Source organism: Belonocnema kinseyi, chromosome 10, assembly GCF_010883055.1.
Source record: "Belonocnema kinseyi isolate 2016_QV_RU_SX_M_011 chromosome 10, B_treatae_v1, whole genome shotgun sequence".
Taxonomy (NCBI): domain Eukaryota; kingdom Metazoa; phylum Arthropoda; class Insecta; order Hymenoptera; family Cynipidae; genus Belonocnema; species Belonocnema kinseyi.
Genome location: NC_046666.1, coordinates 61,730,909 through 61,757,897, shown reverse-complemented (window position 1 = coordinate 61,757,897; position 26,989 = coordinate 61,730,909). Strand labels below are relative to the sequence as shown.

Genomic DNA, 26,989 nt, shown 5'->3' with positions numbered 1-26,989 from the left:
CTGAGTTTCGAAGAACATGTTTTTTTGACTCATATTTATTTTTTCTATTTACGATTGGACCGTAAGACATAAATAATTTGAAATCTACGATTTGAAATCAATGACAGTAAGAATCCGAGCTCTCGGACAATAGATAACACTGTAGAACATAGATTCAATAAGGGAACTAACTTGAGCTTTACTTATATACATAGTACGCATCCATATACATATAACACAGGCATCGCACGCAAATCACGCTGAGAGAAGGGATTTAAAGATTCCTTATATACTAGGGGGTGAAAGTTTTTGAAATTTTGAGAACGGCATGGTGCTTGATGACGCGACTTAGAAACATTCAAAATTAAAAGTAAAAACATAAAAACATTCTGTTTTAATAAGGTCAAAACTGGGTTTGACCCAGTGGTTAAAATTGTAGCTCTTTTTAATAGGTTTACTAGATTTATTTTGATTTACTGAGAATGTTAACATTTATTGAGCACGACTACTGAAATGATTTAATTCTATGGGATGAGAATCCTCGTGGTGATCGGTGCTTTAGCTTGAATCATAATGGGTTTTGTTATTTTGGATGGCTGTGGAGCTTGAGGTATTTGCGTGTGATAAATTTTCTTTCAGTGTCTTCTGTGCAGCTGGTATAAAGGAAGCAGTTCCTTTTTGCGAATTGTCAGTTTTTTATTTATTATTGTCGGCTTTTATGGTGGCTTTTTTAAATGCCGGACAACCTCTGTTATTCGCGGTGTGGTCTCTAGCATAGTCAGCGTATGTGGCCGGCGATTTATGATCTTTTTTGCATGTAAGACTCAGGTGCCCTTCCCTGCACTTCTCCCAACGTGTAGTCGCGTGGCACATATCAGAGACAAGATACAATCTTTGGCACCTGTGGTACTCTGAAGTCTCATTAGTCTCTCTAGGGATCTACTTTAATTTTTATACAAGCAATGGAATGTAGATTAAGACGCAGCTTTGCTTGAGGTGTATTCGAGACCTTTACCGGAAGCATTAGTAAGTATTTCTCAGTGTGTCAGTTTCTCATTCCAGCAACTGAAGTAATGGTGAACCCTTTCTTTTCAAGTTCAGAGAGGATTAAATCTTCTAGATACGCACTGAGGATATTTCTAATGACGAGCTTGATCGGAAGCAAGCTAATTTTGGTATAAAAACAATATTGTAAATCTTGTTGCTTTAGATTAGTAATAATTTTAATATATTCTTAAATATAAGATATACAAGCTGATTATACATTTGGACTAATGTTATAAACTATTGTTTTAAATGGAGTGGACCAATGTTATAAATTATGGGTTTAATTGAATGGATTATTTTTCCCTATGCTGTACCTGTTTCGATATTTATATTTGGCGATTTAGGGGCTGCTTTTAAATGATTGTAGGCAGCGACTTTATTGTTACCAGTTGTAATTAAATCGGATTTTTGTGCGTTAGATAATTACATACTCACGACTGGCGTTCTCTATGTTTTACGGCTTCCATTGAGTGAGCTTGTGGCCGATGAGTAACATGACAGCTTCGAAAGCTTTCGCTTCTTAGTCCTACAAGAGGCGACGCAGAAGTTGCTGCCGTTATCTTCTTCCATCCTTACGGCGCGCGCGGCTGTTTCCTTTCCTGCTAAATCCGATGGCCGTTTACTCCTCTTGGTTGAATAGGGGGGGGGGGGGGCATGGCAGTCTCAGCATCCTGGTTTGCTTCTTCTCGAGGTTGCTTATCGATGTTGGCATGTCGAAGGACAAATCAATACCCGAATTCTCCATGGAACACACAACACAGCCTTTTTTTATATTACCAGAACCACCTTTGAAATAAACGTACACTCCACCTTTGTCACATACGTCAATCCCCACCACTGACAACGGGCAAATCATATGCAATCTCTTAGGTTAAAAATATTTATTTTTTGAAGTGTGTTAGTTATTCACCTCAACATTTCGAGCTACAAAGGTTATTATCACGGCAAAGCTTATAATATTCTTCTAATCATCGAGAATTTCGAATTATCAAAGCTTTACTACGTTACATGTTTCTTTTTTGCAGAGTTAGTTAATTTCAGCTTAAGAATAATATTATTCCAAAAATTACCACTCGACAACATATGTGACGCGCTCTGAAGAAAAATACCTAAGTAGCAAAAGTAAGATTTTATAGGAGAGAGGAAAGAAGCGAATGCAGAGTAATCCTATATTTTAAATTGATTTACAGGTGTACTAATATTAAAAGATTTTTTCCGTTTGTGCCATTCAAAAGATTGTCATAAAAACTATTCAAAAACTGTCAGAATATCAGGATCGAATTTTGGTCAATTTTTATCTTTTTTTAAATTACAAGATTCTGTTTCTCGCCAAAAAAAAGGATCTTATATGTAAAATAAGGCTAAGAATATAAATTTGCCAACAAGAATTTTAAAAAACTGTGATAATTATGTTGTTGAATGGCAATCTGATGCGTCAGGATATTATCATTCAGATAAAAAATGACTTACTTATAAAAATCGTTTATATCAATGAAAATTGTTGGAAGACAATTTTTTGTGATAAGACATTTTTTAAAAATAAAATAAATGATCCAGTAGGAAACAAAATCTTTTTTAATTGTTCCCAAACCAGAGTAGCAATGATAATTGTTATCTTTTAGTTTTCAACCATGGCCAATTGTTAATTTTATATAATTTTACTTAATTTAACGAGGACATCAATATAAAGAATAGATGTTTTTCTGAAAAAAAAACAATTTCATTCAGTAACTTAATCCGTAAAATCAATTTTTGTATAAAAATTAAACTACTTAACAACTTTGGAGGTCACTGTAAAACGCTAACATTTTGTAACACGATATTACTATTAAACTTAAAAGCCAGAATATGTGTTATCAATAAGACATTTGCAGTTATCCTTTTACGAGATCTCAAAACCACAATGAACTATTTTTGTTTGTTTTTGTTTATAATAATCTAATTCCTGGTGTTAAGTTAAACTACAAGTTGATATACTGGTTACGTGTTCAGTTTTCAATGCTTAGGTTATAAAATACTACTGTTTTTTCTGCTAATATTTCAAACTCTTAGAAAAAAGCGACGAGGTTTTATAGATTTTCGAAGATGTTATTTTCGGTGAATATTGGAATAATAGTTTTGCGGAATTCTTTCATATATTTTGTAGCTATATTCTATTATTTGCTGTTTAATTAACTTTTTTTTGGCAATGAGGCAAGTCGACTTTTCAAATTATATATAGAATGCACCAAGAAACTAATTTTACTTGTAGACTCATTTTATTGTTACATGGAATATAATTTTATCCTGTAACGGCCACACCACTTGAAAATTTTACAACAGTCACTGGGGGTGTTCTGAACCCCAGCGACTTTAAATTAATGTCAAATACAGAGTTTTTAACATTTTTTAAATAAAGAAAATATTTATATATTCTTTAAACTTTGGAAAAGAGGGCTAAGGGGGAGTTTTGTTGAATATTTCATTTTCAAATAGTTCTAAAAATCAACAAAGCGAATAATTACGGGAATAGTCACTTTTTTCACTGAAAATTATATACATTTTTAAATATATATTTTTTTAATTCCCGTGATATTCTTGAATGTTTACTTTTGAGGTTGGACCCATGGCCGACAGTGTGCATTTCAGAAAGTATATTTATCTTGTGAAACGAAATGTCAGGTCTTTTGAGAAAAAAATTTAAGTGAATAACCTTTTAAAGGAGCAACTTTTCTAAGGATAAAATAAAAATATAGACATTTTCATCGAAAAGCATAATGGCCCTGTAAGAAGGCTTGCATTACAAATTATTGAAAAATGTGATTCGACTAGAGGTAACCTGATCAAATATTGAATGCTTCTAGATCCCCTTTTTGTCCTCCCGTATTGTATCTACACAGCAGTAAAAATTATCTCCTGAATTCAATCCCTATCTATACCGAGCCGCTAAAATTTTTTGTTTTAATACTTTTGAATGCCATAAAGCAACCAAGAAATAGACCAATTTTAATCTTTTTTAATTTAGCACATACTGCTACTTTTATTTGCTGGTTTTTTTAATAATAATGAGGTAAAAAGCTTTTTAAAACATAATATCAGTCATTTGGCGATGTCAGAATAAATTTCTACACATATGGCTCTGGTGAAAAATAATGTTTTGAAATTTTTATCATCATTTTATATATTCTTGTAATTGTTAATATTTGAAAAATGAGAATATTTTACGATAAAGGGATTATTTTTGTGTACAATCTTACTTGATTTTGCAATTTCATCTTTGGGAGTGCGTTCTACTGCTTCAAACGAAAATGGTGTTTTTAATTTATTTGAGGTTACGTTTGACAGCTACAATCGGCTTTGAAAGGGATTGGAATCTTATTATTTTCGCTGCCTAATCGTGATTAAAAAACGAAGGACAGAAAAGGCATTCTTAGAGATTCAAATATTTAAATACCTTTTAATGTCAGATCTCTTACCGGGGTATTATTAAAAAATAAAAATAATATATCTTTTATATATTAAAACGAATTTTTCGTTTAACTATTTGATGATTCTAACTTTCGTGTTTGGCCTTCCACGAGCTCGACTCTCCAAATGTCTTTGAGCCAGAAATGGAATTACCATACCTTCGTCATTTTCGACAGATTTAGAAATTACACTTTCTACATACTTTGTTTTCTCCGAAATATTGCCAACTTCACCACCTGAAGTTTCTCCACCAAATAGTACGACAAATGTTTCCTCAGCAAGCAGCTCATGATTGATGTTTGCGTGATCTTGAACTGCACGCTATCTTCAAACAGTTTGTCTTCTGAGATTATACAACAATCGATGACAGCCGGATTTTTTGATATCGGAATGTTGCCAAATGTTCTAAAGTTTAAAGGCAAAATGAAAATATTTTTTTTTATTTGTACATCCAACTGGCGCATTGTGTGTGATTTTTAAAAATTTTTGCACCACCGATTATTGCATAGTTGGTAAAAGTTAACTCGTTTGCATTGCCAAGTTTGAAAGACTTCTGTTGAAAAATGGAGAAAGTATTAATATTTTTTGATTTGCCTCATATAAACTATATAAAAATACAATCTTTAATCATATCTTATGGGTGCGTTATTTTCAAAATTTCAATTTTTACTTAAAAATATTTTTCCGACCTCTTGAATAAAACGCTATAAAATAATAATGATAAAAGACTAAAAGTCTCCTGGAAATTGTCGGAAAATTCCTTCTTCATACTTTCAATTTTTTCAGAGAAAATTCTATTTTTTATCTACTAATCGAAAGAAAAAAATGCGTTCTATAAACGGAAACACAACACTAGCATCGCTGAAGTGAAGTATTCTACCATATATATAAAGAGGGAATAGATAAGAAAGTTATTCTGAAGGGTATTAGCTTTTCGTATTATACAACATTGTAAGTTACGAAAAAAACGGCCTTGACCGCAAGTCTTCCTATTCTTTAGACTTTAGATTATGTATAAAAAAAGAAGAAAAAAATAGGTTGCCCGTTTGGCCTGAGTCTTACAGGCGGAATTTTCTGATGTTTTCCAGGGACCTTAATAATTTCAGGCCCAGAAAAATACAAGTTTAATATGCAGTCTTCGCAAAGTGACTACGAAAAAAGAATTTCGATCTGTGATAAATCTATAAGTAGATAGTAAGATAGAACTATCTCGATAGAATATAGTGAAATTCTTTATTAGAAGAAGAAATTAAGAAATTTCGTTATGCATTAGTAGTACATAAAACGCGTTGGAGAGTCCTTCGGGACATCAACTGAGTCATCAGTAGTCGGCAAACAAGTTCTTATCTCTTACTGCCGCTGAGGCAGTGGTAACGCAGCCCAGATAAAAATCGTCCTTCGCGATTTACACCCACGAGGTGAGTCTCAAGTCGTGCTTGCACAAATGTAGCCTTCTCGACACACGGTGCGTGATGGGAATTTAGTTCGAGTGCAAGGAGTCGTGCACTCACAGAATGCCGCAAAAGGGGAGCATAAAATGTGAGTATAATGAGAGCACAAAGAATGCATGAATAACTAAAATTTTTTATTAATTAATTAAAAGTAAAAAGACACAAACTAAAAATATTGTATTTTTGGTAAAATCGTCAATATTAACAATGCTCAGGACAGAACTTTATGTTTTTTTGTATCTTCCTAAAAAATAATTTTCCATCAACTTATATAGTGTGAAAAATTATTTTGGAAATAAGTTTTTATTTTTAAATATCTATTGATTAAAATATTAAAATCAATATGAAAAAAAATTATCGATTTGATTATTTCATTAAATAGATTTTTTCAATTCCTCTCCAGTCACCGACGCCATATTGATTGTTGACTTGACCTTAGCACTACTAGTCAACGGATCGAACCTGCGAACATGCGAATGTGTCAGTGTCTATTTTGGTTGTTCTTTAATTTTAACAACTATATCATGAAATCTGGAATTTTTCAGTGACATGAATCCTTGCTCATATGTGCTATGTACGGTTTTTCACCTTTGCAATTTAGCATCATTATATTATTTACTTTAAAGTGATAATACATTGCTCCCTCGAATTATTTTAAAACTTCGTGAGAAAGTATTCTAGTTAAGAAAACTAAATACTATAATACCATAAGATTAAAAAAAGTAGATCGAATAGTGCTGTATATGTAAATTCTTAAGGTGTCAAATTTTTTTTATTTTAGAACTAAAACACACATACAGTCTTGTTGATAGTGTATATGGGGTTGACTTTTCTTGTTAGAGGAACGTCCTTATCCTTTTTGTTTAGAAGTAGTTTGGCATTTCTCTTCTTATTTGTCCCTTATAGTCCTAGTTTAGTATGTACTCGTATTACTTTTCTTGGGGTTCTATCCCAAATTGTTTGAAATATTTTCATCAAATGTTAGCCAGAAAAGAAAAGAACCTCACCGCGCGCAGGTCTCGAGTTACAAGGGACAAAGGTGGCCAGTTGAGTTTTCACTCACTCCCTCTTTTTTAATTTAAAAAAATTGAAAATTAATAATTCTGCAATCACCGACTTGAAAGAAATATATTTGGAATGTGCAAATTATTCCGATTAATTTCTCCATAAAAGGTTGAAAATTGAAGAAATAATCAATATTGAATGGAATATTGAGCTAAATTTTCTTTAATTAAACTTCTTCAAATTTTTAACTTTTCTAGGCAAGAAATATATCATTGGAATGTGAAACATTCGTAGATGCTGGTTGGTGTGGACAAAATAACCCTGCTAAAGTAAGCTCACACAGACTGAAGTCAGTGAAGAAACAAAAAAGTAGTAGAAAACATAAAGTCCAATGCCCATCAGTGTCGTCAATCAATCTAGAGAAGAGTTTTTCATGATAGGCTAGATAGTTGTTCATGATAGCTTGTGCAAAGAAAATCAAAATTGTTCGTTCTATAGGGTCTTTCTCTCGGGTAAACAGAGTATATAAAGGAGTCAAATAAGGTTTAAACTAGAAAACCCGGCGGCGTTCCACCGATTTGGATGCACCCTTTTGCACTGTGTTGGTAAAGATGTGCAATATAATTTTTAAAAATCTTGCCGCTAATTGTTATTTATTTTTTAAAACAAAGACTTCCGTAAAATCATTTTTAAAATTGAATAACTTGAACAAATGTAGTCCTGAAGCCACGAAAATAGTGTATTTATCTATCTGGAGGTTGATAATGATAAATTTAGGGGTGAAAAATTCAAAATGACTGCTATTTTTTTTACATTTATAAAAAAAATAAAAATTATTCATGCTTGACATACATATTCCTTAAGGCGTTTATAGATAACATAAGATAAGTTGGACTTGAAATGAAGGGTGACACCACCCTTAAATCGACCAAAACACCTCCAAAAAATTCTTTTGGCGTTTATCTTGGAAAGGGTGCATCGAAAACTAATGATTTTTTCAGAAAAGTAGTACTTATAATTTACAATAAGAATGCTGGTATTAATTTTTTCTCGGAGGGTCATACATTCTGAATACTTACCCCTCAGAATAGGGGGTTAGTTGTTCCGCGCAGGTGGCAAGCTCCTTCCGCATCTCATATCTCTAAAGGGGGTCGTTTTTGGACAAAAGTGTATATAGCTTAAATTATGCAAAATTTTTTGTTCTATGAATTAAATCTTATACATCATACTAAAAAAAACAATCTTGTTTCAAGATATGAGCCTTGGAAGGAGTGTGCCACCCGCGAAGTGAAACTTACCCTTCTACTTTGAGGGTTGATTACTCAGAAAGTATAATCCGCAGAGGAAACATTCATACCAGCATCCTCATTGTGAATTATGAGAACTATTTTTCTGGAGCAATCATTTCTTTTCGATGCACGCTTTTCAAGATAAACGTCCAAAGCATTCTTGGGGGGGGGGGGAGTTTTATTCGATTTGACGGTGGTTTCACCCTTTATGTATGTAATATACTTAGGTCTAATGAATAATTTTGATTTCGTCATCAGAACGGACATAGTTAAATTTTATTTAAAAAAGATATAAGATGTCAGAATGTGCATGTATTCATGCCATCTCGCAGACGGCTCGGTTATGTCAACTTTTAAAAATCTCAACAGTAACAATAATAGTAATTTCTTTGTCTATATCGTTTTTTTTTATTGCTTATCTGATACATGATTCTTTCTTTCTGTCGTCATTAAGTTTGACAACGATTCTGTGGCTCAGAATGTTCCTTAATATAAATGTTCGTTTTTTATTACAAAAAAGAAAATGTCATTTGTTTTTAAAATTCGTTCTCTGCAACTGCTATCTGTCCAACAAATTTAGGCACCTTGATTTTAAAACAAATTTTCTTGAAAATCTCAGCAGAAAAAATTGAAAATTTAGGCTGCAGTTTGAAAATTTCCAGGTGATTAGGGATTATTTCCTGGCGAGTTTTCCTAATCATTGCAGTATACTCAAGTTTAAATGGCTGTAGGTAACTGAAAACTAAGGAAGATACAGAGATGATTCTTTGAAACAAATTATACATTTTTGGCTTCTGACAAATTTGCACCCGCGTGAAAAAGTTTCAATAGGTGAACCATGGGTCAACAATGGGATAAGCGTCGGGTGAGCATGGGGTAAGCGTGGGATAAGCATGGGGTATGGGGTATGCAATGTTCACCCACGGTCGTCCCACAGTCGTCCCATGGTTATGAATAATGGGTCAAGCATGGCTAATGGCCCTTTCCCATGCTTCGCCCAATGGTGCAACGTGAATTGGTTTGAATTAAACTTCAGAAAAATTTTAGAAGATGGATACAATCTACTACATTTTCCCCATATTTTAAAAAGGATTTGTGGATAAATAGTTTCTTTTATTGGACTTTACGACATTTTCAAAAAGTAACATCATCCAATCAATTTTTCAGCAGAATTTTCGGAAAAAATTACTGTTATAGAACTTTGCAAAATTGTTGACGAGGAACATTATTAAAGTAACTTTGTTCAATTTTTTAAGATACTATACCCACGTGAAAAAAGTTTGCATACCTCAAACATGGAATCGGATCGTTCACCACGTTGTTTAAGCCGTCATCTACGAGAACTTTCAGAACATTTAAACTGTGCTAACAGCCAGCATAACTACCAATAGTAAGACGACGAAACGAGTGGGCCGCATCGTGCACCAGGTCCTTTTAAACGTCATCTACGAGAACTTTTTTGAAATTTTTATTTTGTCAATAACCAAAAGAATTACAAATGGTGAGTCGACGACCTGGGTGCGCCGGAACACGCACCAGGTAATTTTATACGTGTTCTACAAGAACTTTTTCAAAATTCAAATTTTTCTAATGCCCAAAATAACTCTCAATGGTGAGTCGGCGACCCGAGCGCGCCTGATCGTGCACCAGGTCCTTTCAAACGTCATCTACGAGAAATTTTTTAAATTTATATTTTGTCAATATCTAAAAGAATGACAAATGGTGAGTCGACGACCCGGATGCGCCAGATCGGGCACCAGGTAATTTAATACGTATTCTACAAGAACTTTTCCAAAATTCAAAGTTTTCCAATTCCCAAAATAAGTCTCAATGGTGAGTTGATGACCCGGGCGAGCCTGATCGTGCACCAGGTCCTTTGAAACGTCATCTACAAGAACTTTTTTGAAATTTAAATTTGTTCCATAACCAAAAGAATTACCAATAGTGAGTCTATGGCCCGGGTGCACCCGATCGCGCGCCAGATCATTTGAAAGGTCATTTACGCGAAATTTTTTGAAATTTTAATCTTTTCAATAACCAAAAAAATTAAAAATGGTGAGCTTACGACCCGGGTGCGCTGGATCGCACACCAGGTCATTTAAACGGTCATCTGTGAGAACATTTTAAAAATTTAAATTTGGTCAATAACCAAAAGAATTACCAATGGTGAGTCGACGAGCCGGGTGCGTCCGATAGCGCACCAGGTGATTTGAAAGGTCATCTACGAGAAATTTTTTGAAATTTTAATTTTGTCATAAAGCAAAAAAAAAATAAAAATGGTGTTTCGACGACCCGGGGGCGCCGGATCGCGCACCAGGTCATTTAAACGGTCATGTACGAGAACTTTTTTGAAATTTAAATTGTATCCATGACCAAAACAATGACAAATGGTAATACAACGAGACAGATGCGCCGTATCGTGCGCCAGGTCCTTCAAAACGTCATATACGAGAACTTTTTTGAAATTTAAATGTTGTCAATAACAAAAAAAATGGCAAATAATGAGTCGACGACCCGGGTGCGCTGGATCGCGCAATAGGTCATTTAAACGGACATCTACGAGAAATTTTTTGAAATTTAAATTTTATCCATAATCAGAACAATTACAAATGGTGAGATGACGACCCGGGAGAGCCTGATCGTGTACCAGGTCCTTTCAAACGTCATCTGCGAGAACTTTTTGAAAATTTAAATTTGGTCAATAACCAAAAAATTACAAATGGTGAGTCGACGACCCGTGTGCGCCGGATCGCGCACCAGGAAATTTAATACGTATTTTACAAGAACTTTTTCAAAATTTAAATTTTGCCAACACCCAAAATAACTACCAATGGTGAGGCCATACCCTAGGTGTGTCGGATCTTGCACCGGGTCATTTAAAATGTCATCTACGAGAACTCTTTAAAAATTTAATTTGGTTAATAACCAAAACAATTACAAATGGTGAGTCAACGACCCGGGTGCGCAGGATCGTACACCAGGTACTGCAACACGTATTCTACAAGAAATTATTTAAAATTCAAATTTTGTCAACACTCAAAATAACTACCAATTGTGAGGCGACGACCCAGCTGCGCCGGATCGCATATTAGGTCTTTTAAAACGTCAATTTCGAGAACTTATTTCAAATTTAAATTTTATCTATAACCAAAACAATTAAAAACGGTGATTCGACGACCCGGGAGAGCCTGATCGTGCACCAGGTCCTTTCAAACGTCATCTGCGAGAACTTTTTTGAAATTTAAATTTGTTCATTAACTAAAAAAATTACAAATGTTGAGTCGACGACCCGTGTGTACCGGATCGCGCACCAGGAAATTTAATACGTATTTTACAAGAACTTTTTCAAAATTCAAATTTTGCCAACACTCAAAATAACTACCAATGGTGAGACCATACCCCAGATGCGTCAGATCTTGCACCGGGTCATTTTTAATGTCATATACGAGAACTCTTTGAATATTAAATTTGGCCCATAACCAAAACAATTACAAATGGTAAGTCGACAACCCGAGTGCGCAGGTTCGTACACCAGATAATGCAACACGATTCTACAAGAATTTCTTTAAAATTAAAATTTTGTCCACAACCAAAATAATTACCAATTTCCTCATTAGGATCTTGCAACCTTCTCTACCAATCGTCTTATTTTGTTGTTATATTGCAGAAGGATCTTTTATTTTCTTAGAGCAATAATACAATTGGACAAGGTGGGTGAACATTGCAAATATCGAACATTACAATTGGACAAGCGCGAACGAAAATTGCAAGACCCAAATTCTGTAATTGATATTTCCTCGTCCGGATCTTGAACACTTTTCCACCAATGGTCACATTATTCTTTTTTACTGCAGAATAAGCCTTTCTTTGGCTATTTTAATAATACAATGCGACAAGTTGGGTGAACATTGTACATATAAAACAGTATAATGGGACGAGCGTGGATAAAAATTGCAAGACCTAAGTTCTGAAACGGATATTTCCTTATCGGGATCTTGAAACCTGCTCCCCCAATCTTGTCATTATTCTTTTATAACAGAGAGTTAGCTTTTATTTGGTTATTATAATAATTATGATTTTTATAATAACAAAATAAAACTAATTCCTTCTAAGATAAGTAAAGTTGTTTCGATTTAAGATTGCTTCAGTAAAACTTAAGATTGCTCCTAAAGTCAATACAGAGGATCCTAGATTTAGGGCCCCAGATTTTGTTTCTTCGAGAATTGTCGCCACACCGCGGATGAGAGTAAAAGGTATTGCAGGGGGTGTGCGGTGGTCACTGAGGCGTGCCAAAACAGGAGCGTGTTGCTCTAATTGTGTAGTAGGAGAACGTATTATCGCTTCGAAAATAATACGATAGAAAGAGAGAAAATAAGGTTCCATCGACTTCGGACATCGGAGTCACACTGTGGTGTTTTACAGTTTTGAAATGACAAGCATTGAATTGAGAATATAAAAAATTGTGTTTTTCGTGGACAGCTAATTTAACATATATACACCAAACTCTTGCGTTCAGTCACAACGTTCTCAACCTTGAAAGAACTGCTGGCTCCCACAGTTTCTCAGGGGAGCAGAGCGAAAGCGATCTCGACATTATGTATATAGATATATATTCCAATTGGAAATGAGTGAGGTGGCGCTCACTGTTCACGGTTCAATCTCCCCGAAATCAGTCCAAAGCTATTTGAAGTCAACCCCCGACACTTGACTGAAAGCGAGAGTTTGGTTTAGAAGTGAACGATTTTTTCCAAAATATTGTCTTTGTATGTTTACCTAAAACTCAGTTCAGCGCAAGACAATAAGTGCGTGCTTCCCACTTCACGTGTTGCCATGCGGTGCTCTGGTGAAAATAATCATCTTTTTGGATACTACTGTTTTTGAATGCGATATATGCAGGTGAAAGGCCGAGGTGATTCAGTATCTAGACCGATTATTTAAGAGAAGCTCTTGTTTTAGACGAGATATTCAGGAGCCCACAAACCTTGAAAGTACATAAGCAAGAAGCACATTTACTTTAACGTGTTACAGAACTATTTTCATCTTATTAATGTTAAATATTTAGTTTACCTTTTCTCCGTATTAAAAAAAAAATCAAAATATTTTTGACCACAAATTAAAATTCACCGGAAACGGTTAATGCGCCCCAAATGTTCACATTTGGAGTGGACCTATATCTGGGAAGTTAGGTTCAACGTCGGCCCCAAAATTGGCACCCATTCTTGGATTCACTGTACTTTTAATCTATTCAAAGTTTACAAGGCAATGTCAACTTTTCTTCCTTCCCAGACATTTTGCAATTCTGGAACTAACACAAGGGTACCGATTGTTTATGGTATTATCATAAAGTATTTATTTTCACATGCTAACCATATTGTACAAATTATTTTAACCTAATCCGTGCAGGTTAGTGAGTTTGCTGAAGTTTTCAAATTTATTTGCATAAACTTCAGTGATGCTTGTTGTAAAGAAAGAACTCAGCTCAATTTTCCTTTACTTAGACTCAGTGAAACTAACCTTTTCTCATTGAAATACAAACAGAAAACAATATACATATACATTTAAACATTTTTTAAACATTCAACTTGTGAAATAATCAATATGACGGGCTTTTGTGCCTTGAGTGTAATGGAGTGATATCCGTGACAGTTGAGTTGCTTCGTTACTCGACATTGTCCCTGGATGCTAACCTCTTATTTTTTGAACATGGTGGAAAATCTGTTTAAAATAATTCTGAACGAAGTGAGACTTTACAGTTGCAAACAGAGGATACTCATGAGCGTGTTCAGTCAAATTTACTTAAGGAAACCAAAATCCAGGTGAACCTGATAGACAATGAGTAATAGGTTCGACCAGAAGGGGTCACTGAAACACGAATTTGTGCCACTACGATAACTCACCAAAATGAAACGTCGGGAAGAAAGACGATAAAAAGTTGTTTTAGATGAGAATCAATGGCAAAAAATCAAGGATGAATATGCCAAGTAGAACTGAAAAAGCAGGACGTTAATGCCTCACTATGCAGAATAGCTTTTATTCTTTTTCAATTGAATTTACTGATTCAACAACGAATACTTCGTTAATATCCGACACAGTAACCAAAAAGCATACTGTTTTGATTGAATTGACATTTACAATTTCAAATTCATCCGGTATCATGTGAAGTCTGTGAATAAAAGTTAAACCGATTCGTGGTATGGACGTAGTTGGATATGCTTTTTTATGACATCTTTTGACAACTTCATAGTGTTCACCGGGACACTGACAAGCACGTTCACAATTGCAGAATGTTCTTCTAACGAATACTCGCACGATCTCAAACAGTGAAATACGATGAGCAAGGTATTTTACACAAGTGGAATTTGTAACCTTAGCTCGAGTATACATTTCTAACGTATAAACCATTTTACCTTTCAGCAATTTGAGGGAAATCTTGCAATTACCTTGAATTTGGTTATCTCTTAGTGCTTGCATAATGTCATCTGATACTCGCATTTTGGATATTGCCCCAACTATATGCATGGACTCACCAATAGCCTGCAGTTTTAACTGTTTCGTCGGACACATAATTTTTTTATAAAATGCATATGCCTTAGTACCTTCAATAAGAAAATCCTTATTTAATGTAAAAGTATTTATGTAAAATGATGCGCCGAAGTATATTTGAAGCTCTGCACATTTACTGCCGTGCACTAAGTTTTTAGGTTTTCCATTTATGTCCTCAAAGCAAAACAGGAATATACGAAAAGTAGACCTAAATCAAGAACAGTTTGAGGAAAATGTAAAACAGAGTGCAAGTTGCAAGTCATATGTTTGAGATGGTAAAGGTTTTCAAACCTAGAAAGAAATTCATTGAACATGCGTGAGGCATCTTTAATCATTTCCTGGGATATACTTGGTTGACAAAGAAGATATATTCCGCCAACCAGCAACTTAAAATGCTCGAAGTATGGCCCTGATAAGATACTTTCTAAAACTGGCAGTGCGAAATAAAAAAGAAATACTTTATTTCTGATGCTTTCCACCACTGCAAGTGTTCTTTGATCGACCTTGGACGCCTTTGAACGAACTCTGGCGGGAAAAGATTTGAATTCCTCTATCAACAAGGTCTACTAAGTGAGCAATGTTGAAACGTTCACCTGCGTAAGTTCGATTAAACCACAGTTTTGGAAGCATTCTCATCAAGCCTTCAAAAACACAGTGCATTGCATCTAATGAAGTTGTTCGCATCCACATATAAACAAGCATAGTCAAAACCGTTGATCCCTTTACACCACAAACTGGATTTTGCCTTTCTGTCGCTGTTGTCGCGTGTCGTAACGTCTACTGTTCAGTTCGAAGTGGTAAATTCCGTCTGTATGGATAAACTTGAACATTATCATGTCTCTGTCCTGGCAGCTTGCACTTGTGACACCCAAATTTTCCGTTATACTACTTCATGTTCAGGAATAACGCTTTTGCTAGAAAATCGTATGTACTACAAATACAAATACAGATACCTTTAACTTTGACAGAAATTTCCGCATCTGATACATCGAAATCAACACAATTTCTTTATTGGTCTATTTCAGTACCAATAGGAAACATGAACATATTAGCTGAAGGTTTATCTTCACCAAACCACATTCCTATCCATGTTAAGTTCTCGTTCTTGAATCTTTCTTCGTAAGGTAGCTCGTTAATAACTAGGTATATTGGCCAGAGAAGTATTTAGATGACTTGAAGACTTTCACTCCGTCTGTGTACCAACAAAACGAAATGTTCCTCCGATCAGCTAAAATCCCATCTGGGGCACTTAGTTCGCGGTACACAGCGCCATCGTAGATATCCTCAATATTATCAGCAACTATTTTCACTCTATTAAATCGATGTTGTAATTTCTGATGAAAGCCACGTCTCTTGAAGAGCGCTTGAAGATATGAAATGACCGAGATACTCATGAAGTAAGTAATTTTTGAGCGATCTAAACACTCTGAACAATGGTCATTTTGGTTTTCAAGATAGCCGCTGCAATTTGAACAGTAGAAGTGTTTGTTTATCAGGCGCTGTAAATTCTCAAAATACTTTTTAAAATGATACAAACTTATAATCCAGGAATTCTCAAGAGGACAGTGCTGTTCAATTAACTTTAGGACAGCACACAACATTACACCCGTTACAGAAAAACGTAAAGTAAAGGCAAGTATACATAACAGACTTTCTGCTTTAGTTATCTGAGCTCCTGGGTATAGTGGTTCGTCCCCATCAATCTCTGCATAATGATGTGGCTCTTCAGGCTCACTTTTGAACTCACTTCTTTCGTTGTTCGAATCAGGGGAATCTCCTCCTTCATAGTTCAAATCGTTGTATGAACTTTCATGACTATTCTGATTAGTTCGCCTTAAAAAAGAATAATAAAATCTTTAACTTGTTACAAATGTTTCAATGGGTTTAGAAGTAAAGCAAATTTTTTATTATAATCGGAAATAAAAAGATAAATGGATCATTTAATCAAAACCATACAGCACAATAAATATAATTGAACTAATGAGATTCTGTCTGTAGAGGCAATATTGAGATCCACCCTGCTTAAAATGTCAGATAAAAACCATTTAGAAACCAGATAGGAACCGGGTAGAAACCCATTTGTTTTCTAACCGTCTCTCACCGGATCTTAACTGATCTTAATTTCAATATATGGAATTTAGCCAGGTCATAACTGGTCTTTATATGGGAAATGGTAACGAAAAATAAGTTGTAAAAATCTTCTAACCAGTCCTAACCGGGTTCTATCCCGAATTTGGGAACAGAAATGAAAAATTGTCAGACTGAAGTTAGTTTTTAACTGGTCTCTAACCGGTTCCTGAAAGGCACTCGATACTCGTGTGTACTTTGACCGATCCTAACCGGGATCTATCCGGCGATTAAAAAAGATAAATTAAATATTGTCAAAGACCAAAGTTAGCTTTTAACTGGTCTCTAACCGGTTCCTGAAAGGCACTTGGCACTGGTGTGTGTTCTAATCGGTCCTAGTTGTATTTTATCCTGCGATCGAAAACAGAAATTAAATATTGTCAGACCGATTCCTAAAAGGCACTTGAAAATTGTGTGTGTTCCAACCGGTCCTAACCGGGTTTTATCCGGCGATCAATAACAGTAATTAAATATTGTCAAAGACCCAAGCTAGTTTCTAATTGGTCTCTAACCGGTTCCTAAAAGGCAGTTAGCACTGGTGTTTTCTAACCAGTCCTTACTGGGTTCTAATCTGAATTTGGGAACAGAAATTAAATATTGTCAGACTGAAGTTATTTTCTGACTGGTACCTAACCGGTTACTGAAAGACCCTTTATACTGGTATGTACTTTAACCGGTCCTAACCAAGTTCTATTGGGCGGTCGAAAAGAGAAATTAACTATTTTCAAAGACCAAAGTTAATTTCTTATTGATGTCTAACCGATGCCTAAAAGGCATTTGGCAATGGTGTGTGTTCCAACCGGCCCTGACCGGGCTCTACTTGGCGATCCAAAAAGATAAATTAAATATTGTCAGATTAAAGTTAGCTTCTAACTGGTCTCTAACCGGTTCCTAAAAGACGCTTAATACTGGTGTGATGCAGTTTACAAACCAGGGACAAAATCCGGTAAGAGACCGGTTAAGAAGCGGGTATGAATATTTTGAGGACCCAGTTACAAAACGGTTTGGTGACAGTTACAACCAGGGGACGAAATTCGGATCTAGCCCTGTAAAGAATCGGGTATAAATATTATATGATTCTGGATAAAAACCAGTTAGGTGCCAGTTACAACCTGTTGACAAAATAAGGTGAATTACCGGTTAGTACCGGTTAAGAACCGGGTAGGAATATTATGAGGACCCAGTTACAAACCAGTTAGGTGACGGTTACAACCCGGGGATGAAATTCGTATGAGGGCCAGTTAAGAATCGGGTACAAATATTGCAGGATGCTGGTTAAAACCCGGTTAGGTGCCGGTTACAACCAGAGAGAAAATGCAGATAGAGACCGTTTAGGGTCGGTAACCGTATAGGCATATTATGAGGACCCAGTTACAAACCGGTTAGGTACTACCCGGGGATGAAATTCGTGTAGGGGCCGGTGAAGAACCGGTTAGGAATCGTGTACAAATATTACAGAATACCGGAAAGAAAGCGGTTAGGTGCTGGTTACAACCCAGGGACAAATACGGTTAGAGACCGGTGAAACCCGGTTAAGAATATTATGAGGACCGAGTTAAAAACCGGTTAGGTGACGGCTAAGTCCTGGGGATGAAATTCGGATAGGCGCCGGTGAAGAACCGGTTAAGTATTTGGTACAAATATTCCATTATACCGGATTAATACGGGTTAGGTACCGGTTACAACCCAGGGACAAAATCCAGTTAGAGACCGGTTAAACCCGATAGGAATATTATGAGCACCCAGTTAAGAACCGGTTAGGGGACGGCTAGATCCTGGCGATGAAATTCGGATAGGCGCCGTTAAAGAACCGGTTAGGAATCGGGTTACAACTCTGGGACAAAATCCGGTGAGAAACCGTTTATGGCCAGTTAGAACCCGCTTCTAACCAGGTTCGTGCCGGGTTCTATCCGATATTTTAAGCGGGGCAATGAATCTTTAATTTCAGTGAACGATTTGTTGAAATCAAATTACAGATATTTTTATCAGTAAAAATGGGAGCATGATCGAATTCATCAGATACATCAGCAAATTCATGAGAAGCATCATCATATGCATCAGAGGCATCGTCGTATTTATCAGAGGCAGCATCGAACGGTATTGGGTTATTGCTACTATTATCGTCAAATTCATCAGAAGCATCATCATATTCATCAGAGGCGTTATCGTATTCATCAAAGACAGCATCGAACGGTATTGGGTTATCGACATTATTATTATGTAATTCATCAGAGGGATCATGCAAGGATATTAAATTATCGTCACTATTATCATCAGCATGATTATCATTATCACTGTTCGGAACATCTTCCGCGATCGATTCATCTTGCGCAATCGATTCATATGCCTCAAAACTTTCATGATCATTATTCCCGATTCCCGTATTTTGCGGAAAATTTGACCTAAGAAAAAATCAAACCATCAGCCATTTTAAAACGGAAAACAGGAGCGGGTCGATTGATCTTTCGCATAGTTATGAATTTGTTGGTAAAAAATGAATTTTTCACGATTTCATTGTTAATTATTCGTTATTCTGATTTAACGAATATCAAATTTTATCATAAAGTAGAAGGTTTAAAAGTGATCCATACATTTTGCAAAATTTGTTATGCATATTTACTACATTTTTCAGACGCCAGATGAATTTGATCCCCTATACGGTTAAGAAGATAATAAACAGCAATGCAGGTATCGGGTTAAAATGAGTGTGGCCACATTCCATTTAGCACAGTGCATTAATATAATGAATTTATTGACGTACGAGTATAAACGTGTCACTGGTTGCCAAATTATCCAAAAAATTATTATTGTAAATAAATTAGTAATAATTAATTTAATTAATTTAATTAATTATAATTAATTAATTAAATAATAAATTAAAAGCTAATTTAAGTTACATATTTTGTTCTAAGTAAACTAAAAAAGAAATAATTTAATAATAATTTATTTATATTTAATAACTTCACTTCAACCAAACTCTTTACTTAATGTAACCTTTCAAAATAAGTTTAAAATTAAATTAAAAAATCTTTTATTAATAAAAAAAATCTTTGACTTATACATAATAATTTAAGAATAGTATGTATTAAAAAGAATTTTTCATTAATTGATAATAGTTATTATTCATTTCCGGTTTGTAATTTTTGTCTTCTTTTTACAAAGTTTCTTATTAATTTGATTTCAACTTTAATAATTTATTGAGTTATTTTACAACCAGTAAAGATAACAGTTTTATTTATTAATAATGTAAATAGAAGAAATTTAAATAATTTGATCGATATACATAATTATCAAATTTAAGTTTTCCTCTCAAAACAAAACAACTTTAACTTTGAAATATTAAAATCTATATTGAACCGTTAAAGAGTTTAAAAAGCATCTAAAAAATTAAAAACCTTGGAAATGAGATAAATTAAAACACCAATACTTCAAAATAAATGTCATAAAAGTTGAATAATTCTACTTCGAGGCCTACAAACTTGAATAATTTTATGAAGCAGTCAAAGCTTGAATTAGTGAATTCAATGAACAAACATTTCACCCATTTTAAACTCAAAGAACTCAAAATTGCCTCATTTTAAACTTGAACACTGCTGTTTATTAAAGATAACATTAAATATATAACATTAGCAATTGATTACGAAAGATAAAACCAGGAGATGCATCTTCCAAGTAGACCATATTTTTCTTACCGAATCAGTTTCAGAGTCAGAAATATTTCGATGTTCTATTAAATCAGCTCTGATTCTCTTTTTTTGTTCTAGCTAAATATTCTTCAAAAGGCCGCGAATTAAAAAAATGCAATAAACAAGTCTCAAGGGGAAAAGGCTATTGAGGCACTTAAAGCAAAATCAAAAAAGAAAACCGAGACTTTTTGCAATAAAAATGTTTTGCATTTGATCTCAGCCATAGAACTAAAAGGTACTAAACAATTAAACAAAATTTTCTTATATCTTTTAATAATCGATTTTTTTAGTTTCAAAATGTTTAATTATAACATTTTTTTATATCTCTTGAGCAGAATATGATTATGGTTACGAGGAAAATTTTTTCTCAAGTGTATCCAACCTAAAAATCGGATTTTTTATGAAGGGAATAAAACTTGGACAGAGTGATGATTAAAATTGACGAATAAGTTCAAAATTTGAGATAATTTTGAATAGTATAGATTTTTTAATTTTATCTTAAGCAAAAATATATTTACGGCAATTTTTTAATATTTTCGATATCAACTATGAATATCGTTAATATTTTCAAAATCAACTGAAACTTTTTGACCCTTTAACAATTGTTTTTATCATTCTTAGGAATCTACTTAATATTTAAAGTCTTATAACTTCCTAAATTGTCAACAAAATTAAAAAATTTCATTTGCATAAATCATGTCTGTATCTCACCAACCACAAACTGTGAACAAATTCTGAAATTTAGCAAAAACTTGCGTCATTTTTTAATGAAATGACTAAAATGTGTCTTCCTATTAAAAATCATTTATTCCTAGAATCTCCTCGTGTTTCACAACCTATAAAAATAGATCGAGAGGAAAAAAATATCGAAAAATCAAATTCGCAAACAGAATCGAACAATTTGGATATGGTGCAAAAACTTTTCGATTGCAACGTAATCACGGAAAGAGATCATGTCAATATGGTGGCAAGGCAAAGTAGTGGCGTAGTACTAGAAGGTATTAAAGTTTAAATCATTTATTATGCTTTTATTTATTTTATTTCTATCATAGTAAAAGGTGACTTTTAGTCAATTATTAATTTTAATAAATGTAACAAATGAGTTACGTGAGAGCACTAATTGTGACATTGAGTGAAGATATAGGCATGATTGAAAATAATTCTACCCTAACTTCATTCAGAATACTATCGTAAAATCTGGAAAAACACCCTCTATAGCAGTTAAAAATTTGCAATGTGCTTTTTTGATATAACTAAGATATTTTCGGATTTAAATAATTAAAATGATCCTACAAAGGATCCCTTAAACTTTTTAAATCTACAGCTTAGAACGATGTTTTGCTTCTTTTACAGTTCTCTACACCATTTTTTATAAGAAAATTTCTAGGATTAATTCAAAAATATTACTGAAATATTTTATAGTTTTTGAAAAATAATTTAAAATAAATTTCAGTTCTATTCTTCGGCCTTATTAACATCACCCTCAATGAAAAAGGTATGATAACGCCTTTTGGCGAAAGTTGAATAGCTGTTTTACTGAAATATCATAACAAACAAAACGAAGTTTAAACTTTACCTTGATTCTGGCGTAAAAATTACCTAAGACAAAAATGAACTTCACAATATGAACTTTACCCGAATACCGGTTAAAGTTTATTTTGTTTTTCCATGACAAGGAATGTATTTTAAAATACGTGAAGTTGTCTCAATAAAACTTAATCCTTCTAAAAAAATACCTGCCAGCAATTTTATCATTAGTTTTTTCTGTGATAAAATGAGGCTGGAACTTCCAAACAGGGATATTTTTTAGGAAGGCAACTTCAACCATGGACCTATGAATTAGCGAGATGGAGCATCCGGGTCATCGATTCACCATTTGTAATTCTTTTGATTATTAACCAAATTTAAATTTTAAAAAAGTTATCGTAGATGACGGTTGAAAGGACCTGGCGAACGATCAGGCGCGCTTGGGCTGTCTAATCATCATTTGTAATTGTTTTGGTTATTGACCAAATTTTAATTTCAAAAAAGGTTTCGTAACTGACGTTGGAAAGGACCTGGTGCACGATCAGGCCGCTTAGGTCGTCGACTCACCATTGAGAGTTACTTTGGGTATTGGGCAAATTTACATTTTAAAAAAGTTCTTTCAGAATACGTGTTAAACTACCTGGTGCACGATCCGGCGCACCCGGGTCATCGAATCACCACTTGTAATTGTTTTGGTTATTGACCAGATTTAAATTTAAAAAAAAGATGTCGTAAATGACGTTTGAAAGCACCTGGCGCACAATAAGGTACGCCCGGGTCGTCGACTCACCATTGTAGTTATTTCTGGTGATAAAAAAATAAGATAATAAAAAAAAATTCTTGTATAGAAAAAATTTTAATTTCAAAAAAGTTCTCGTAGATGACGTTTAAAAGGTCCTGTTGCTCAATCTAGCGCACCCGGCTCATCGACTTACCATTGAAAGTTATTTTGGGTGTTGGAAAAACTGGAATTTTAAAAATGTCTTGCAGAATACCTATTAAATTACCCGGTGCACGATTCTGCGCACCCGGGTCCTCGACTCACCATTTGTAATTTTTTTGCTTATGGGTGAAACTTAAATTTCACAAAAGTTCTCGTAGATGACATTTGAAAGGACCTGATGCACGATCAGGTGCACTTAGGTTGTCGACTCACCATTCAGAGTTTTTTTGGGTGATGAACAAATTTACATTCTGAAAAAGTTCTTTCAGAATACGTGTTAAACTACTTGTTGCACGATCCGGCGCACCCAGGTCGTCGACTCATCATTTGTAATTCTTTTGGTTATTGACAAAATTAAAATTTCAAAAAAGTTCTCGTAGATGACGTTTAAAAGAACATGGTGCTAAATCCGGCACACCCGTTTCGTCGTTACTATTGGTGGATGTTTTTACTGTTAGCACAGTTGAAATGTTCTGAAAGTTCTCGTAGATGACGGCTTGAACGACGTGGTGAACGATCCGATTCCATGTTGCGAACAAAGTTACGTTAATAATGTTCCTCGTCAACAATTTTGCAAAGTCCTTTAAAAGTAATTTTTTCCGAAAATTCTGCTGAAAAATTGATTGGATGATGTTACTTTTTGAAATTGTCGTGAAGTCCAATAAAAGAAACTATTTATCCACAAATCCGTTTTAAAAAGTGAGGAAAATGTAGTAGATTGTGTCCATCTTCTAAAATTTTTCCGAAGTTTAATTCAAACCAATTCACGTTGGACCGTGGGCGAAGCATGGGAAGGGGCCATTAGCCATGCTTGACCCATTGTTCATTACAATGTGACGACCGTGGGACGACCGTGGGTGAACATTGACACAATCTTGAGCCACGCTTACCCCACGCTTATCCAACGCTTCACCCACGCATACCCCGTGCTTATCCCACGCTCACCCCACGCTCATGCCATTGTTGACCCATGTTTCACCCATTAAAACTTTTTCACGCGGGTATGTGTTGCCAATGAGCAAAACGGTGCACATCAATGTTTAAAAACTTGTTTTCTTCGTGGAAAGGTATTTCAAGTTTTTTTCCGGTATAATTTTTCAGAGTACGAAGCTATTTAAATATTTCGCATTCTAGTAAAACAAGCGACTCGGAATTTCTGGACTATTTATCATTTAACGTGAAAACCCTTTTTTCTTGTTCAAAATGTAACTATTTTATTCAAAATCGTTTTATTTCTGTGTGGCTAAGAATGATTTTTTGAGTGGTTGAAACACAATGTGTTTTACTGAAAGATAACAACCATCCCACGTTTGATTGGAAATATTTCTTCTGCAGTTGAATATGCATTAAAGATGAATTTTCAACCACAATGACAAATTTTGATTTGGAATAGAAAAACTTTAATCCAAACTTCAACTTTTCTCCAAATAGTTTAATTTTCAACTGAAAACATGAATTCTTAACTAAAATACAGCGAAACCCTTTAATAGCTCTCCCTTCTATAACCCTTCTAAAAATAACCGCCACGCCGCGCCGCAGGTAGGTTCAATAGGAGCTGTGCGGGGGGCGCGGGGCCTGCGGTTATCACTCAGGCGAGCACTCAGGCGTGAACAAACGAAAGCGAAGTGGTTTATAATGAGTCAGTTTCAACCCACCGTTAGCCCTAAAATCGTCGCTATAGAAGAGTTTCACTGTATTAATCTTGAACAAGATAGTAAAAGAATTTGTAACCAAAATGATGAATTTGTAAAGAGACTAACTTTTTAACAACAGCGTTCATCACTTAGCAGAAAAGCGTAGTTTTCGACGGAAGCCATGACTTTTTCAAGAAATAACTGCGTTTTCAAGTAAAAAAGACTTATTTGCATTCAAGCAGATAAATTTAGAACTAAAAAACAATATTTTTCAAGTAAAAATGGATTAGTTCAATTGTCAGTTAAAAAAGTAAATTGCCAAAAAAAAAAAATAACTTTTACGATAAAACTGTTGAATCTTAAATTACAGTAAAGAATTTTAAATGAAAGAGTTTAGGTTTCAACTAAGCAGAATTGTAATAATCCATTTTTATTTGAAATTTTTTTCAGTTTTAAATCTATCTCCTTGATTGACAATTAGTCTTTTTTACTTGAAGAAATAGTTCTTTCTATAAAAAGTAAAAAATCCCCTTCGAAAAATCCGCTCTTCTACTAAAAAATTAATCTTGTTCCAAAATTAGGTTTTTTTTTACAAATTCATCTTTTTGGTTGACAAATCATTTATTCCAGCTTAAATTTAATCATTATAGTAAAACAGACATCTGTTTGGTTAGAAATAGAACTACTTGCTTAAAAGTGTAAATCTTGTTTAAGAAATTCTTCTATTATAGTTAAGACTCATCGTTTTACTTGAAAAATCATCATTTTTATTTGTCATTTTAGAAAATTCGTCTTGAATGAATTTTTAACTACGGAATATAATTTTCCAACCAAAAATGGGATAGTGCTTGGGACAGTCGTCATTTTTTTAGTAAAAAGGATTATGTTTCAATGACAAAAAATATTATAGCAATAAAAATATAATTTTTAACAAAATATCTACATTGGGACAAAAGAAAGGGTTTTCACATGAAAGCGTAACGCTATCCCCCCCCCTCCCCATTTGAAAAACCAAAATGTAAATCACATGATCTTGAAGATCTTGAAGATCTTCAAGTGCGCTCATATGCGCCATAATATTTTTTTAATTTTGAAAATGGCCCACTATACGGAGGTGACAAAATTTTACGAATGATGACCAACAAAATAAAAAGTTTTCAATCCGCATTGATAAAGTGAATTTCCCATTGGGTTTCAAATGTGCTCAGATGCGCCACTTTCAAAATTAACAAAAACAATAATCAACCCGCCAATTAACACTTGCTACCGATAAACTACCCAATGATATCTCCACCTAACCTAAATTGCAATATAAAAATTTATAATGATCTCTTCAGACAGAATTTCAAATGCGCTCATATGCGCCACTTTCAAAATTGACAAAAAAATCATAGTCAACCGCCACACAACCACTTGTGACGATCCACTATTCGATGATATCTCCAAATAAATTAAATTGCAGTATAAAAATTTAGAATTGTGAGGGTAGTTGATTATGCTTCTTCTCAATTTTGAAAGTGGCAGATATGAGCGCATTTGAAATCATATCAGAAGAAATCATTATAAATTTGTATACTGCAATTTAAGTTATTAGGAAATATCATCGGATAGTGGATCATAATAAGTGATAATAAGGGGTGTTGTTTATGGTTTTTTTTTCAATTTTGAAAGTGGCGCATATGAGCGCATTTGAAACCCTATACGAAGAGATCATTATACATTTTTATACCTCAATTTAAACTATTTAGAGATATCATCGAGTGGTGGATCGTTACAAGTGGTTGTGTGGGGGTTGATTATGGTTTTTTCTCAATTTTGAAAGTGGCGCATATGAGCGCATTTGAAATTCTGTCTGAAGAGATCATTATAAATTCTTATACTGATATTTAGGTTATGTGGAGATGTCATTGGGTAGTTTATCGGTAGCAAGTGTTAATTTGCGGGTTGATTATTGTTTTTGTTAATTTTGAAAGTCGCGCATCTGAGCACATTTGAAACCCCATGGGAAAGTCACTTTATCAATGCGGATTGAAAATTTTTTGTTTTGTTGGTCATCATTCGTAAAATTTTCTTGCCTCCGTATAGTGGGCAATTTTCAAAATTAAAAAAAAATTATGCTCGCTGTTGAGAATTTAACACCTGCGTTAAACTGCCCCTCCCCTTCAAAATATATCTTTGTTAATTAGCTAGCGCAAACATTTTTAGTGATGGTGCATTTGAGCGCATTTGAAGTTATGAAAGATAGGTATGATCAATTTCAAACAATTTAATTAGTTTAGAAAAATGATGCTAGCCCCCCCCCCCATTTTGA

The 26,989-nt window shown here is 34.3% G+C and overlaps 1 protein-coding gene and 1 long non-coding RNA gene across 3 annotated transcripts in view; one reads left to right on the top strand and one right to left on the bottom strand.

Annotated features, from left to right (window-relative positions):
- Positions 1 to 26,989, bottom strand: part of LOC117181437 (trypsin-3-like) — a 91,916-nt gene that overhangs the window by 50,975 nt on the left and 13,952 nt on the right. The gene's annotated exons all lie outside the window — the stretch shown is intronic.
- LOC117181438 overlaps positions 5,894 to 26,989 on the top strand; it is a 58,948-nt gene continuing 37,852 nt past the window's right edge. Inside the window, exon 1 of the long non-coding RNA XR_004468122.1 lies at positions 5,894 to 6,012. This is a non-coding gene — a long non-coding RNA (uncharacterized LOC117181438). The remainder of the gene's footprint in view (positions 6,013 to 26,989) is intronic.